This window comes from Nyctereutes procyonoides, unplaced genomic scaffold (genome assembly GCF_905146905.1).
Source record: "Nyctereutes procyonoides isolate TBG_1078 unplaced genomic scaffold, NYPRO_anot_genome, whole genome shotgun sequence".
Classification (NCBI taxonomy): domain Eukaryota; kingdom Metazoa; phylum Chordata; class Mammalia; order Carnivora; family Canidae; genus Nyctereutes; species Nyctereutes procyonoides.
In genome coordinates, this window is record NW_026575152.1 from 3,363,913 (window position 1) to 3,378,772 (window position 14,860).

At 33.7% G+C, this 14,860-nt stretch overlaps 1 protein-coding gene across 3 annotated transcripts in view; it reads right to left on the minus strand.

The window, feature by feature from the left end:
• The window catches only part of CCSER1 (coiled-coil serine rich protein 1), a 756,597-nt gene that overhangs the window by 351,366 nt on the left and 390,371 nt on the right, over window positions 1-14,860 (minus strand). The window lies entirely within an intron of this gene.

Consider the following 14,860-nt stretch of genomic DNA (forward strand, 5'->3'; position numbering starts at 1 on the left):
GATTCATTTAACAAAGAAGAACTTAACATATTTTTTTTTTAAAATAATAGGCTAGTGAGGTACATCTTTGCCACTGCTTATAAATCAAATGGCATAGAGTGGACCCTTCACAAATCTTTTTCTTCTGAATTAATATCAATTTGTAAAGTCACATGGAATTTAGAATCAAATCATTTTTTACCAAAAAGTCACCTTTAATTTGGAATCATTCTCTAAGTTAAGATAATGTTTATCAGATATGTACCATAGGGAGAGAACTAGGATATTTTCCTTGCAATGAGTTTATTTTCTGGATGGTTTTTCTATTCAGAATCCAAGTTTCAAAGTTTCTGAAGGTATAAACACAAGCCTGTTTTCATTGTTGTCCTATTTCTCATAAAGGATATATGTTTGAGTTTAATTAGTTCATAGGATAACTCAGGTAGAAGAAATTGGACTATGAGACTAGAAAAAATATCCATAAGAAAATGAAAGAGAAAAGGCAGAAACATGGTCAAGCAACATTATTATTCTTTGGCAATGGCAAAAGAGAGTGCTGTTTTCTTTGATATAAATCATGAAGAAATTGGCATTTTATCCTAAAATACAGAATACATTATCTTATTAGGAACAATTTCAAATAGCATACCAACAATTAAATTATTAAATACATAACATCTATCTTTTGTTAATAAAATGGTGTCATAATGTAGACCTCTACTGGCATTGCTGAACAATAGGAACAGACAAATGTCACCCAAATAAGCCATAAATATCATGAAACTAATTTCTCTAAAACTTATCTCATATGAATTTATTTGCAAATGTATGTTTTATATTTCTGACCTTTCAAGTATGAAATGTAGATCAAATGTTTTAATAATTCTTCCTACAAATCTATTAAAGCTCATGCTCATTTCTGAGAGCCTTAATTAGGCAATATACATATAAAAATGAGGTTTATGAATTAGGCTTCATAAAGCCTTTTGAAAATTAAATCCAGTGTGCTTCCAGCTAAAAGGGTAAAAATAAAAAGTAGCTTCAAAAATTAATCAAAAAACAAAGTAAATCTGAACAAGAATGACTAAGTTGACATAAAGTAGTATATTTACAAACACCCTATAAGTCTCAGAAATTTCAAGTGCCTCAAATAGATGATTCTCATAGTTCGGTGATGCCAGAGAAAGGACAAAATACTGAAAAGTATTGTTTCCACTAAAACCAAACTTTATTCTTTATAGAAAAATATATACTTATATACATATTTAATGTCATTTATTTACTAAGTAAAAATATGTAACAAATTTTGTAAAAAATAAAGAACTAAAATGATGTTCCATTAAATTTTCTTGTTTCAACATTAGTTGTTTTTTATATACAACATTAATATACATACAACAATATACTAAGGCAATCTAGGAATACTAAGGCATATCTAAAAAGGAAACAATTGATCCAGACATTATTCAGGGTAGATCCCTGATCCTTGAGTTATAATTAGAAGCCATATCGAAGAAATAATAATGAAATTAGAATGTTGACATCTTCCCCATCTCATCCCTGCTCTAGTTACTGCATTTTATATAAGAATTATAAAAGCACTGTGTTACATTGAATTTGGCATCCTTTTGGAGTCAGTGAGCAAAACCCCAGTTTTGCTCTTCCTTTATAAGCCCAATCATACCCCATAGAAAGGAACACAAATTTAGAAGGGAAGTATTAAGCAGGAGAGAAAATAATCTCTGTGCCTTCACTTTTTTACATCTGGATCTTAAGAAGGCAAACTAGTTCAGCCAGTGCCCATGGGCATTAAAACTAAGATAGAAGTCTTCCACATGAAAGGCAGCCCTTGAAACTCAGAACCGATGTCACAGGGTGCAAATCATATCTTATAAGAAAACATGTTGGTTGCATGCTGTACTCTGTATTTATTTACCTATTGTTATTCTCCTGTCTAGATTTTGCTGCAGGATTTTGTTACAGCCTTTTATGCATAATGTGTATTTTGAATTTCCCTAGAGGAAAATACTGTTTACAACACTTTCCAAATGTATTTGACAATGAAATTCTTTTTTTAAGGGAGTCATGTTTTAGTAAAAAATTGTTTAGAAAAGCTGCCATAGCTTTTAGAAAACCTTAAATGTTCCAGTCTTTACTGGGCTATTCTTTAATGGGCTATTAAAGAAAGGTACGTATGCTTGAGCCAAATACATAGAAAGGAGCATGAGATGCTTCTCCCTCTTGGATCACTGGGAGTATCCAAAGGGAAAATGAATTTTGTGGGAGAAGATGTAGCTGAAAATATATGTGCATTCATAGAAATGGAAGGTACTGGGTGACAGAGACATCTGAAGGCAGAGGAGGACCTATCCTCTCCTTTCTAAATATTGGACGTTGGAAGCACAGAGGAGAATGTCACTGTCAAAGACAGGATTGCATTTTAAGGAACACATGAAATTAGCTCCTTAAATTTAAATCCTAATTATGTTTTGCTAATTCTATATCCATTGATGAATAGCATTGTTTTTATGAAGAAAAAAAGAAACAAATCTCAATAATACCATCTCTTGAAGAGACCAAAGTTATAACCTTTAGCTAATCTGTGATTTATTTTCTCACTGAAAGCCTCAAAAAATTTGCTCAAGCCATGTCTATGTCTAAGAGATGTAAAAGGCCCTCCCAATGAAAGACTTCCTTTATTACAACCACAGAAGTTAAAGCTAAAGTAGAAGTTACTCTAACAGAAGTAGTCAGTTGGCCATTTTCTGCAGATGTAAGGAATATAACAAGGAGAAAAGGACTGTAAGTGCATCTGAAGGGCAAGAAATCAGGGAATGGGAATCTGAAAAGGTGAGTTTTAGCAAACAGAAAGCAACATGTGGCATTGGCAGATTGTCCTCCATGACCATTGGAGTCTGGGAGACTAGTCCACACATCCATGCAGCCAATTTACTCCAGGACTAATTTGTCAGAAATATGTGTATAAGCAGACAGCTCTGGAAAGATGCAGATAGAGATACCTTCCTCATCTCCTAATTGAGATGTGCTTCATTTCCAAGGTACATAGTATGGAATTCAACATTGCCTAAGTTTAAATTTCCTTTGGTTTCCACAAGGTGATAGAAATGTTTTTGTTTGCCTAAGGTTCTCTGGTCACACTGGATAGTCTAACAATGGGAATCTGGGTAGGAGCTGGCCACAGCAGATGTGATTTAGAGCAGAAGTACTGGGTCACAGAATATCAACTTGCCCTCTAGAAAGGCTGGGTACAAAGCCTGGCCACTTGGGCAATCAATTATCCTTAAGTAAGTCAATTACGCTTAAGTAACTGAGCCTCAGTAAAACTATGAACACCAAGGCTCCTGCATGTCTCCCTAGTTTGGCAATCCTCTGCCCATATTGTCATACAGAGTTGCTGGGAAACAACAATGTCTATGACTCCAATGCAAGAGGACAACTAAAAGCCCCCTGCTTGGAATTTTCTTGGACTCTGCCATATGCATCCCTTCCCTTAGCTGATATTATTCTGTATTTCTTCATCACAATAAACAACAGCCTAGAATATAACAGCTTTCAGTGAATTCTACGAGTCCATGTAGTGTGTTTTCAAAACCAAAGGCTCTTTTGGTGGTACCCAGACTTGTAATTGATGTTAGAAGTAAGGATAGTCTTGTGGATTGCTCCCTAACTTTGCAGAGTATAACTAAGAAAATGATTTCTTCAGGACAGAGGATGGGCACTTTTACCAAAAGCTTCCACAAGAGACAGAATCTTCTAAACACAGGGTTCATCCTATGAAATATATCCTTACTACATGTACAGGCATGGCCTGGCCCTTATGCTGTCATGTGAGAATGGCACTTAGGGAACAACACTACAGCGTTACTCTGGATGCAAAATAATACATTATTTTGTCTCTGACCCAGATGTCTCATATCCTTCTGCCAAGATCTATTAAGTCATGACAGGCTAATGAGTTAGCCTAAGCTCAGGATGAAATCTCAAACATTTTCACAGCTTCAGACTTGATAGTTGGGCACTAGTCCTAACCACGTCTGATTATTCATCACACACCTTCAGAAAGATTTATTAACAGACAGACAAACAAACAAACAAACAAAAACATTCTGAGTGTGGTATTGGCCAGTTTGGAAATAGTTTCAGTTATAGGAGATATTATCTTTAAAATGCAGTGGGTAATCCTACAGCTGGGGTTAAAGAAGTGTATATTAGACAGTCTTGTGAGACACAGAATCATTTCATTCTATGGCTGATAAAGAAATTCATTTTGTAGTATGAAGTTCTAGAGCACTTTCGCCACAGACTGTCATGGGGTTTCTGGTAATTTAAGGTCACAGCACCTAGTTGCTGTGTGACATCATGTGCACTCTCTTCAGACTTAATTAAAGAATAAAAAAACCAATCACCACAAAGTTTAGAAATGTTTATTTCCATTGGTTGCTAAATTTTCCAAACCTAATTTCCATCTAGAAACACTTATGACTACAATCTAGCACAGTAGGACTGCTTTATAAATTCAGGCTTTAGTGCCCATCTACATATTTACAATCTCTTCCTGTACAGGAAAGATTCATTCTTAAATTGCACCTAACAGTGAAGAGTAAAAACTTAGATACACATAGGTAATATTTTTATAGTAACCCAGTATGTTTGAGGCTGGTTTCTATTCTTACAGGTACCTGGAAGATCGCTCTATATATAGTCATTGCAATTTCTATTCAACAACCACTGAGGGGAATGTGAAGAAACGAACAAAATACAAAACACTGAGGACAGCTTGGGTGGCACAGCGATTTAGTGCTGCCTTCAGCCCAGCGCGTGATCCTGGAATCGGGTCCCACATCAGGCTCCCTGTATGGAGCCTGCTTCTCCCTGTGCCTGTGTCTCTGCCTCTCTCTCTCTCTTTCTCTCTCTCTGTTTCTCATGAATAAATAAATAAAATCTTTAAAAAAAAAAAGAAAAGAAACACTAGCAATCGCTTTTGATCCCCTAGTATGAAATCTATTCAGTTCCTAATTCTTCAGGTTGACAGAGATGTATTATCAGCAAATGTCAACCAGGTAAACATAAGGGTCCCAAATGCAAATATATCCATGAAATTTTAAAACATAAGCATTTTTGAGGTAAATGTGAATATGTACAAGGTATGAGCATATTATTTTTTTCAATAGCAAACGATTTTAGTAAATTTGTTTTTCTACTCTTTGGACCAATGTCAATGCTAAAAACAAAGGGGGGGCTATCTTCAGGGATTCAGACTTGCTAGAAAAACATATTATCCCAAATATGATAGGTTTACTGGCTTCATAATATAGTTTAATAAAAATTTCATTTGTGGGGCGCCTGGATATGTCAGGAGGTTAAGTGTCTGCCTTTAGCTCAGATCATGATCTCAGGGTCCTGGGATAAGCCCTGCATCAGGTTCCCTGCTTATCAGGGAGCCTGCTTCTCCCTCTTCCATACCCCCTGCTTGTGCTCTCTCTCTCAAATAAATAAATACTTCAGAAAAACACTTCATTTATACTTCTGTGATATTTAAAACTGACTTTAAAAAAATATTGGCAACAACATCTATGCTTTTGTTTTACAGTAAATACTTTAACAGTCTTTTTTAGATTTAGGAATAACCATTGAGCCTCTTATATCTAGCATATACACTTGCAATTCAGATCTGATTTATAGAGTTTTTACCACAGTTTGCAACAACTGAGAACCCTAAGCGACTAAGACTTATTTGCATCAAAACAACTTTATTATGGTACATGCAGTTTAGCTTGATGGCTTTCTCATTATTGATGCAATTGTTATTCCATAGCAACAACAGAAAAAGAATAACATCTCTGAGACAAAGTAGAATAAGTGCACTTCTCACTCTACTCCTGCTGAGTGAAAACTCTGTTTTCATCTAAACTACAGAATATATCAGTGAACCTAATGGGATTTGACAGTCTATCTTAAATAGTGTCATTAGGTACCAAAGAGAAATCTGAAGCTGTATAACCCTTGGTCATTTTGATGACTGTTTTCTTTTTCTTTCAATTTGAACAAATAACTAGAACTCCCCATCAAAAGGCTTTCTTCAATTTTGTGCTTTTTAATTTGGGTTTCTGTCCAGGTAGTTCTTTCATTATTAATCAGCATTTTAAGTAAATGCTTGCAAAATATGGCTAGTGAGATACTGAGCCATAGAAGAATATCAATAATGAAGTACTATTCCCATACTATTACTTGTAGATTTTGCAACCTAACAAAATCATACAAACCAAAAAGTACATTGAGAAATATCTGATACCCATGTTTGCTTTAAATAAATGGTATTGGATGAAAAACTTAACTATAAGTTTCAGAATATGCATATTAGATAAATAATGTTACTAACTGAATACATAATAAACCATTCCTATGAAAAACATTTATGGTACTAGGAAAGCACTAAAACATTCACTTAAACCAAAAAAAGGCAGGGCCAATTCTGAAAATAATTTTCATTTTTTAACATGATACCATTTATAAACCAAATATATAAAATCCCTTGGAGTTAGGGATACTACTAACTATCACCATGTTACAGGTTGATAAACTTATGTTTGTAGCTTTTCAGTAATTTGCTCCAGATCAATTTATAGGATTTGAGATAGGATTTTAAACTAACCAATCTGAATTTTGACCTAATGTTCTCTAGAATGTCTCAGTATCCAATGAAAAACACAGAGAAAAGCTGACTTTAAGGACAAGAAAGCTGACTCAACCAAAGTTATATTTTAGTACACAGCAGAGAGGGCACTCTTCACTTCCACTCTCATTCTCAGATGTCCTTGATTTCCTTGTTCTGTTTATGCTGTTCTCCAGCTTCCTTCTTTCACACTCAGCAATTCTAAAGTCCCGTTTTTTCAAGTTAATTTTGTTTCACCCTTTCCATTTCCCTCCTCACTTTCCTAAACCACACTTTCACAAGAGAAGTGAAAGGCCAATATCTATAACCTGCCATGGTGATAGCGACAGAGATTTTTCTGACCCAAAGAATCAATAAGTAGTGGAATTTCAAGTAATAGGTTTGGTGAAAAGTTGAAGTCCAGGGTGGTGGTGGAGGGTGCAGGGGGAGAGTGTTTCATACCTGCAATCTCTATCATGCATAATCATAATACCTTAATCATGATACAACACAATTATTGAGTGCTAAGTAAAATGTCAGCCTCATTGTTATGCATACATTATGTCAAGTAATTCTTACAACAATCCCATTATTGTTGTTTTTGTTTTATATTATGGAAACAATGGCTCCAGATAATTATGTAACTTGTGTGAGGTTCAAGAACTGGGAAGCAGTAGAGTAGGTGTTGGGATCTGGGACTGTCCAAAAGCCCATAAGCTCTGAAAGCTCCTAAACTCTCTGGTATATGTTGTGCTATCTCATCTACATTTATAGCTAGAGGCAATAATTAATGCAAATATAGCAATTAAAAATATTTGGGGTTGGCATAAAGGGGATTATAACCACATTGCCATATTTGGAATGAAAAAATATTGATGCTTATATAATTATATTGTATTGCATTTTTATGTAAACCATTACTTTTCAAAGAGTTTTAAGGAATATTTAAATATTAATCTCCTTAGTTTTACAATATTGTAGGTGCATTCCCATAGAATGAATGAAAAATAATAGAATATTATTAGAATAGAATAACTGTAGCCTATGAAAATGTCTTCCTTTGGTTTTCTCACCATGCTTCTGTTATCATGATTTTAACTACATAAAAATGAAATAATTTGCAAGCATGGCTTCTGTTGTGTATTATACCCCTTGAAATAATGCTATTGAATGGGTACACTGACCTTTCTTTGGAGATAAACTGAACATTAATCTCATTATCCACTCCGTATGAAGAACAATGAGGTTCTTTTAGAAGGTTAAAAACAAAAACAAACAAAAAAACAGGAAAGAAAAAAAGAAAAATTGGTCTCATCTATTTCATGTTCCTACATCATTACAAGATTTGAGGTATTTTGATAAATATGAAAAATAATTGATAAATTGAGGAAATCTTATGAATCCAATTGTTGTGGGTTAAGATCAACCAATCTTATGAATCTGCAAAATGTGTTTTATACTTATGAAGAAAACTACTTCAAGATATTATTTTTCTACATTATGTTGGATCTTTCCATTGCTTACCTTTGAATATTTCACTTTTCAAAAACTGTCAATGTTGTAACCCTGCCTACCCAAATCAACTAAATCCAAAACCTTTTTCTGAACATTGTCCAAAGCTATCTATATAGATTAATTCATCCCATCCCTATATATAACCTATCACCAAGAGCTGAAATTGCCCTGTTTTTCACCATTCCCATGCTTTTTTTCTGTCTTTCCCTTTTCCTAGAATACAAGAGTCTCTATCTATAAATGCCTTGGATAGTCTACCTATATTCCAAAATTCAGGTAAATTACCACTGCTTACATAAACCATATATGGACCTCTATACCATCACCTTTGATTCCCAAAAGATGTGTTTGTACCTTCTTGCGTGTTTTATATATTTATTTAGTTGGTTGAATGATTGTTAGGGGTATTTCCTTGTGCTCTTTTACAAGTCTCATAGTTTCTACAAAACGTTGGGTAAGAAAGAAGTATAACTTATTTTGTATCTATAATACCTAGTTCATTCAACAAACACTTATTTGTCAGGTTCTGTGTGGGTGCAGGAAATGTGTGCAATGGAGATATGGTCTCTACCCACTTAGGGTATGTATTCTAGTAAGGATGACAATTGAGTTACAGTAAAAATAAAGGTATTCTAAAAGTTGTATCAAGAGCTATAGATGAGCAGTACCTGGTTTTATGAGAGTCCCAAATAGGGCATTATATCATGTCATGAAGTCACAAAAGATGTTGCTCTGGAAGTCTGAGTTGAATTGCTATTACTTGATTAAGCCATATGTATTGAGAGCCTACTATGTTCTAGACAATGTTCTAGGTCCTTAAGCTAAATTTATGCTTCCTTAGGGTTATAGTGTAGAAAAGGGTTGCTTACATAGTTTCATGCCCCTCATCCTTTTATTTTGTAAAGTTCATGGGCCCCTTTTTACATTTATGTTTTTAAATATACAAAATGAAATATCCAGGATTATAAAGGTAGCCATTATATTATCTAAATATATATCATCTAAAATAGTTTTTGATTTGTGATATAATAATGTTTCTTTATTAACAAATTAAGTTACAAGATCTAGTAGCAGATCTACTAGTTACTAAAATTTAATCCATTGATGAGCTTAAATGACATTTTGAAATATCTTTCACAAGTCTAATATGTTATATAAACATATGTTATAGGTACTTATGACAAAGCCAGAGGCATCATGGATACTGCTAAAGTTTGTTGGCTACATTTAAGGAATGATAAGTTTTAGCTACAAGTTAATGAGAATGTGAATGAATTTTCTTTTTTTCCCTGGGCTCAAAGAAGGTCTGATTTGATCTGTGAGTCCCCAAAAGTATGGCACTTCTGGCACCCTGAAGAGGCAGAGAGTAGACAATAAACATGTTAGAGATCTGAAGGAATACAAATTAAACTCCCCTCCACATATATCCCAAGTGGGAAGAGGAACTTTCAGACAGCAAAAGCAAGGTGAGGAAAGACTTTGTGGCCAGAAAATGCATGGCACATTTGAGGAAACAAAACCCATGTGACTGTATCACACATTATGAGTGTGAGCACCCTACAAAGTCTAGCTGCAGTGCAAAGTAGAGGAAAGATCATAGGGAGCCTGACAAGACAGTTTAGGATTCTGATCTCTGTACAACAGTGAGCTATTGGAAGATACCGATGTGTCTTCAATGGGTAGGGAGTAGGTTGTAAATGAGAAAACGATGGTATGACTGTATTGCATCTTGCATTTCATTCCATGAAGATCACCATAGTTGTTGTATAGGGAAAAAACTGACAGCAGGCAAGAGTGGATGCTGCTATCCAAGAAAGGAGACTCTTAGGAGAGATGATGAGACAAGCCTGGTGAAAATGAAAATAGGAAGAAGTGAATTCTAGGATGGAAGGATGAACTTGACATTTTAAGCCAATTTACGTATCCAATCCACAGTGTATTCTACTGAGATAATACGTTCCAAGGGTGACTCACACTAAACCAAAATGAAACAATGACAGCTGGAAGCAAACTGATTAAAACACTGCTCCAGAATATAAAAATAATCTAATATTTCTGAGTCTTTAACTCAAATAAAATCTCAAAAGCCAGTCAATAATTTATTGTAATTCTTTTACCCATTTACCCTTCCCTGAAAAAAAAAAAATCACAACACTGTATTTTTCTTCCAGTTACTTAATCTCACATCCTTATAAATATTATGTACGATATCTTTAAACTTATTCTTTTGTAATCTCATTTCTGTGTCTTTGAGATGTCAAATTTCCTCTAATCTACTGGTGTAGTAGCAAGAGATATTAAATCAAAGTCTGCATTATGTAGCAAGCTGACTTACTAATTACAATATTTAATTCAGAAAAATTGTAAAAACGTAAGCATCAATATCCAAATACGACAATTGGAGCTCTATACTTTTCTAAAATTATTTAAGTTTATGAAATTAAGTGAAAAAATAAAGCTACTAGAGAAATTATGCTGCACTTTGTATTCCTTACAGTCTTTGTCCGTGATAGAAATATCCATACAAATAAAATATTTGGCAACTTTGTGGACAGAACAATTTGTTCTGTTTTGTTAATATTTACAAAAATATCAGAAGTCAAATAATTGATATAATATATAAATGGAAAAAGTTTAGAAACTAAAAATATTTTATACCTGAGTGATTCATTCCACAAGGTCCTCATCATTATATTTCACATTAAAATTATTATATCATTTCAATATTTCTAATGAAAATTTAGCTACTCTACAGAGATACTCTAGAGACTTTGTAAGATAAATATTTCAAATATTCCAATTGGAGAACAAGTGAATAATCCATCAATGAATGAATTTGTTTCATAAGCAGGTTAAAATATGATTTTAAATGAGCCAGTAGTTAAGCTGTTTCAAAATACAGTATATCATGCTGCAAAACATGATCTTAATGCTAAAGTAGACAATGTTCTCCAGCTAAAATTTATGAAAGAAACAAATTTGAGCAGAAGCAAATCAAAACATTCAAGCAGTAAAATCATATAACTCTAGTTTTATAAATATGAACTATTTTAAAAGACTTGCAGAGTAGCTGAGGACTATGATGGCAATGTAGCCACTCATCTTCCACAGTATTCCTCTCAAAGAAGGAAAAAGGAAGAGGAAAATTAAATTTTATGTTCAAAAAATCAGTAAGAGAATTAAGTTCTATGTAAATTTTTCAGGCATGACTTGAAGATAGGGAATGGCAAAACTGCACATTTCTTATGCTACAACCCACTTCCTGCTCATAAGCAAGCAAATGTAGACTGATAAAAACTGTGGGGAAGACAAAATATAGCATGATTTTCAATAATTACCTAAACAACAAACTGCATCCTATATCTAAAAATGTCTGTGCAAATCAGAGCAGGACAATAGGAAATGTTATCAAAGTAGGTACAATTCAAAAGGTCAGATGCCTTTTAAAGGACAGGTGTAATTTAAAAGATGGACATGATTTAAAGACACAGATGTAATTTAAATAGGAACTCTTTGGAAAGCAAAACCTATTGGAAAGAAAAAAGATAAAAAATACTCTGGTAATTTGATGATTAAAAAGAAAAGGAAAAGAGTGTTTGGTGGCTCAGTGGGTTAAGTATCTGCCTTCAGCTCAGGTCATGATCCCAGGGTCCTACTATCAATCGAGTCCTGCATTGAGCTCCCTGCTCAGTGGAAAGCCTGTTTCTCCCTCTCTCAGTAGCCCCACTTGTGTTAGCTCTGTCAAATAAATAAATAAAATCTCCAAAAAAAAGAGAGGGAAAGAAATTTAGGGCCATGCAGGAAAAAGTGAAAAAATAGGAGGATTCAAAACCTACCTCCACCAAAACAAACAAACACAAATCCTATAAAGCACCTGGATTTGCTGTACTAAGAGGAGACAGCTATTAAACGAGGGATATTGTATAAAATCTGTATAGCACAAAGATGAATAAAAGGAAACTGAAGTCTTTACAGAGCCACTGCATAAATTTAGCAAAGTTCCACACATATTGACTGAAGAGCATTCCCTCATGAAGTATTAAATACACTCAAACAGGAGTCTAATTAAGTGTATTAAAAAAATACATCTTTAGTCAGAAACTCAGAATTTAAAAACAAAGTGGAAAAATAAATAGATAAATGGGGAAAAAAGTTGATTCATCTCCAGAAAGAAAGAGAAGTAAAAGACTAATCTATCTCTGAAATAGAGAATACATTACAAGATGCCTAAAGGAGGGGGAAAAACAAACAAATGAAAATTCACTAAGGTTCATAAAAACAGACAGGAAAATAACTAAAAGAATGAAAAGGCCATAAAAAAGGGTCGGAAAAAAGGTAGTGAAAATTGAACATAGGCAAAAAATAATTAATATTTGAATTACCAATATTAATTTATTTGAACTAAATCTAATATGAAAGAAAAATTTGATAGGAAAAAAAAAACAAAAGAAATCAATGGAACAGAATAATTAAAACTATAAACCAAGAAAGATTTCCAGAGAAAGAAAAAGACCTGAATCAGTGCATTGGAAAAACTCACCAGGAAAAATTGACCCAGAATAATTTGAATATAAAGACAAAATCCTCAATGTCTCCAAGGCAAAAGCGGCAAATAATTTAAAAAGCAAAATAATTAGACAAACACCAGACTTTTCAAAACCATTATATAAAGCAAGGCAACAAACCAACCAAAAAACTCAATGAATATTAAGGATAGAGAAAAATAGTTTTCAACCAATAGAAATGGGGAATTCTACTCTCGTTGGTCCTCCTTAAAGGATCCACTACAAATGAATTTGACACAAATCTGATGATAGTAACCATATATAAGGTAGTTAGAATTTTCCTCACTCTAATGCAAAGGGAAACAGTGGTAAGAGAGATTAAAAGAGAAGACTAAATTCAAAGAAGCATCAGTAACAGAACTGGAAATTAACCTACTTCTTCAATTATCAGGTCAGTGTGCTTTCAGTTAAGTCACAGCTTTCTCCTCATTCTAGATTAATCAAGGTCAAGCTAGAGACTCTTGATACACATTGAAGTCAGCAATTGCTACACAAATACCCAGTTGCCTCCAGAGTGTAGTAATCAGAGAGGAAACAATGATAATGAAGGCCAAGTTACAGGATATATACTTAATCCTACCACTCCTGTTGCAAATAGGCACAGATTCATAATTATCAACTCTCATTACTATAAGATGGGAATTCTAAAGCATTTCTTAAAAAATGAAATATTAATGTCAACATATAGCTCACATGTTGTGGTATATTATGCTAGAATTATATTATAGTCAAGGCAAATATAGTCAAAGCATTTCACTGGAGCCTTCATTTTTTCATCTGTGAAAATGTGATTGATGCCACCTAAAAGGACTCTTATGAAAAAGAAATTAAATTCTCAAGTGAAGCAAAGTGTCTGAATATTAACCATATAATTTACCAGAAGTATTTTTCCCACTGATTAATTTTTGAAAAAGCGTGCTGTCTTCCTGTATCAACCTATACTGTTATCTGTGACTCTTCACATTCACTGAAGCTAAGTTTTCAATATTTATTGAAGTCCTGCCATTTGCTTGGATGTTCCATATGTCAATGTATAAATAGAAAAGAGATGTCCCCCCTTATGCTACTTATGTTCTAGCTATGAACCACTGTAAACACAGGTGTGGCAAAGCTGTACATAGCACCCTTGGTTGAGCACTACATGACCTTATTTTGTATTTCTGTGCTAATTCATAATCAACATCATTTTTAAAAATTCTCATGAAAACAAATGATCTTTGCTACCATTAAAGTTTTAAAAATGATCTCTAATGTTCACACACCTACCAAAAAATGAACTAGGCATAAATTATCACAAAGGCTTTTTAGATTGTTAAGTAAAAATTCCATATATATCATCTGTTCAAATATTATTCATAAAAAAACACAAATATTATTTATAATATTAAAATTACCCCTTACTAAGTTACTCAGAATTTAATAGTTAACATTCTTTATTTCCTTCACATCCTTAGTAAGTCTAAGAACATTAGAAAAGTGCTTCTCAATATTTAAAATGCATAAGAATAACTTGAAGATCTTGATAAAATGCAGATTCTTTTTTTAAAGATTTACTTATTTATTTGTTTGTTTGTTTATTTATTTATGATAGACATAGAGAGAGAGAGGCAGAGACACAGGAGGAGGGAGAAGTCCTCCGGGAGCCCGTCATGGGACTCGATCCTGGGACTCCAGGATTGCACCCTGGGCCAAAGGCAGGCACTAATCCGCTGAGCCAACCAGGGATCCCCCCAAAATGCAGATTTTGATACAGTAGAGCCTTCCCCATTTTCATCCTCCAAGTGATGAGGATGTTGCTGGCCCCAAGACTACATTTGAGTAGCAAGGCATTAGGGAACACTTAATACAGACACTATATCAATGAGAAGAAATCTAAGCATGTTAAATGGCAATTTTAGTAGGTATCAAATATGATAAAAGTACTCTACAAAAAATTGATAGTTGATTTTATAAATGCCATATTTTTTAAACTTATATTTTTTATATAAGCACACATGTAGAGATGCCTAAAGAAGAGCCCATGATATTTCCATCTAGTTAATCTGGCCTAGACACAAAAGAAAATTATATCTCAGATGAGCAGCTAAGCATAAAATTCTACAATAATGATGTCTGCATTACAGAACAG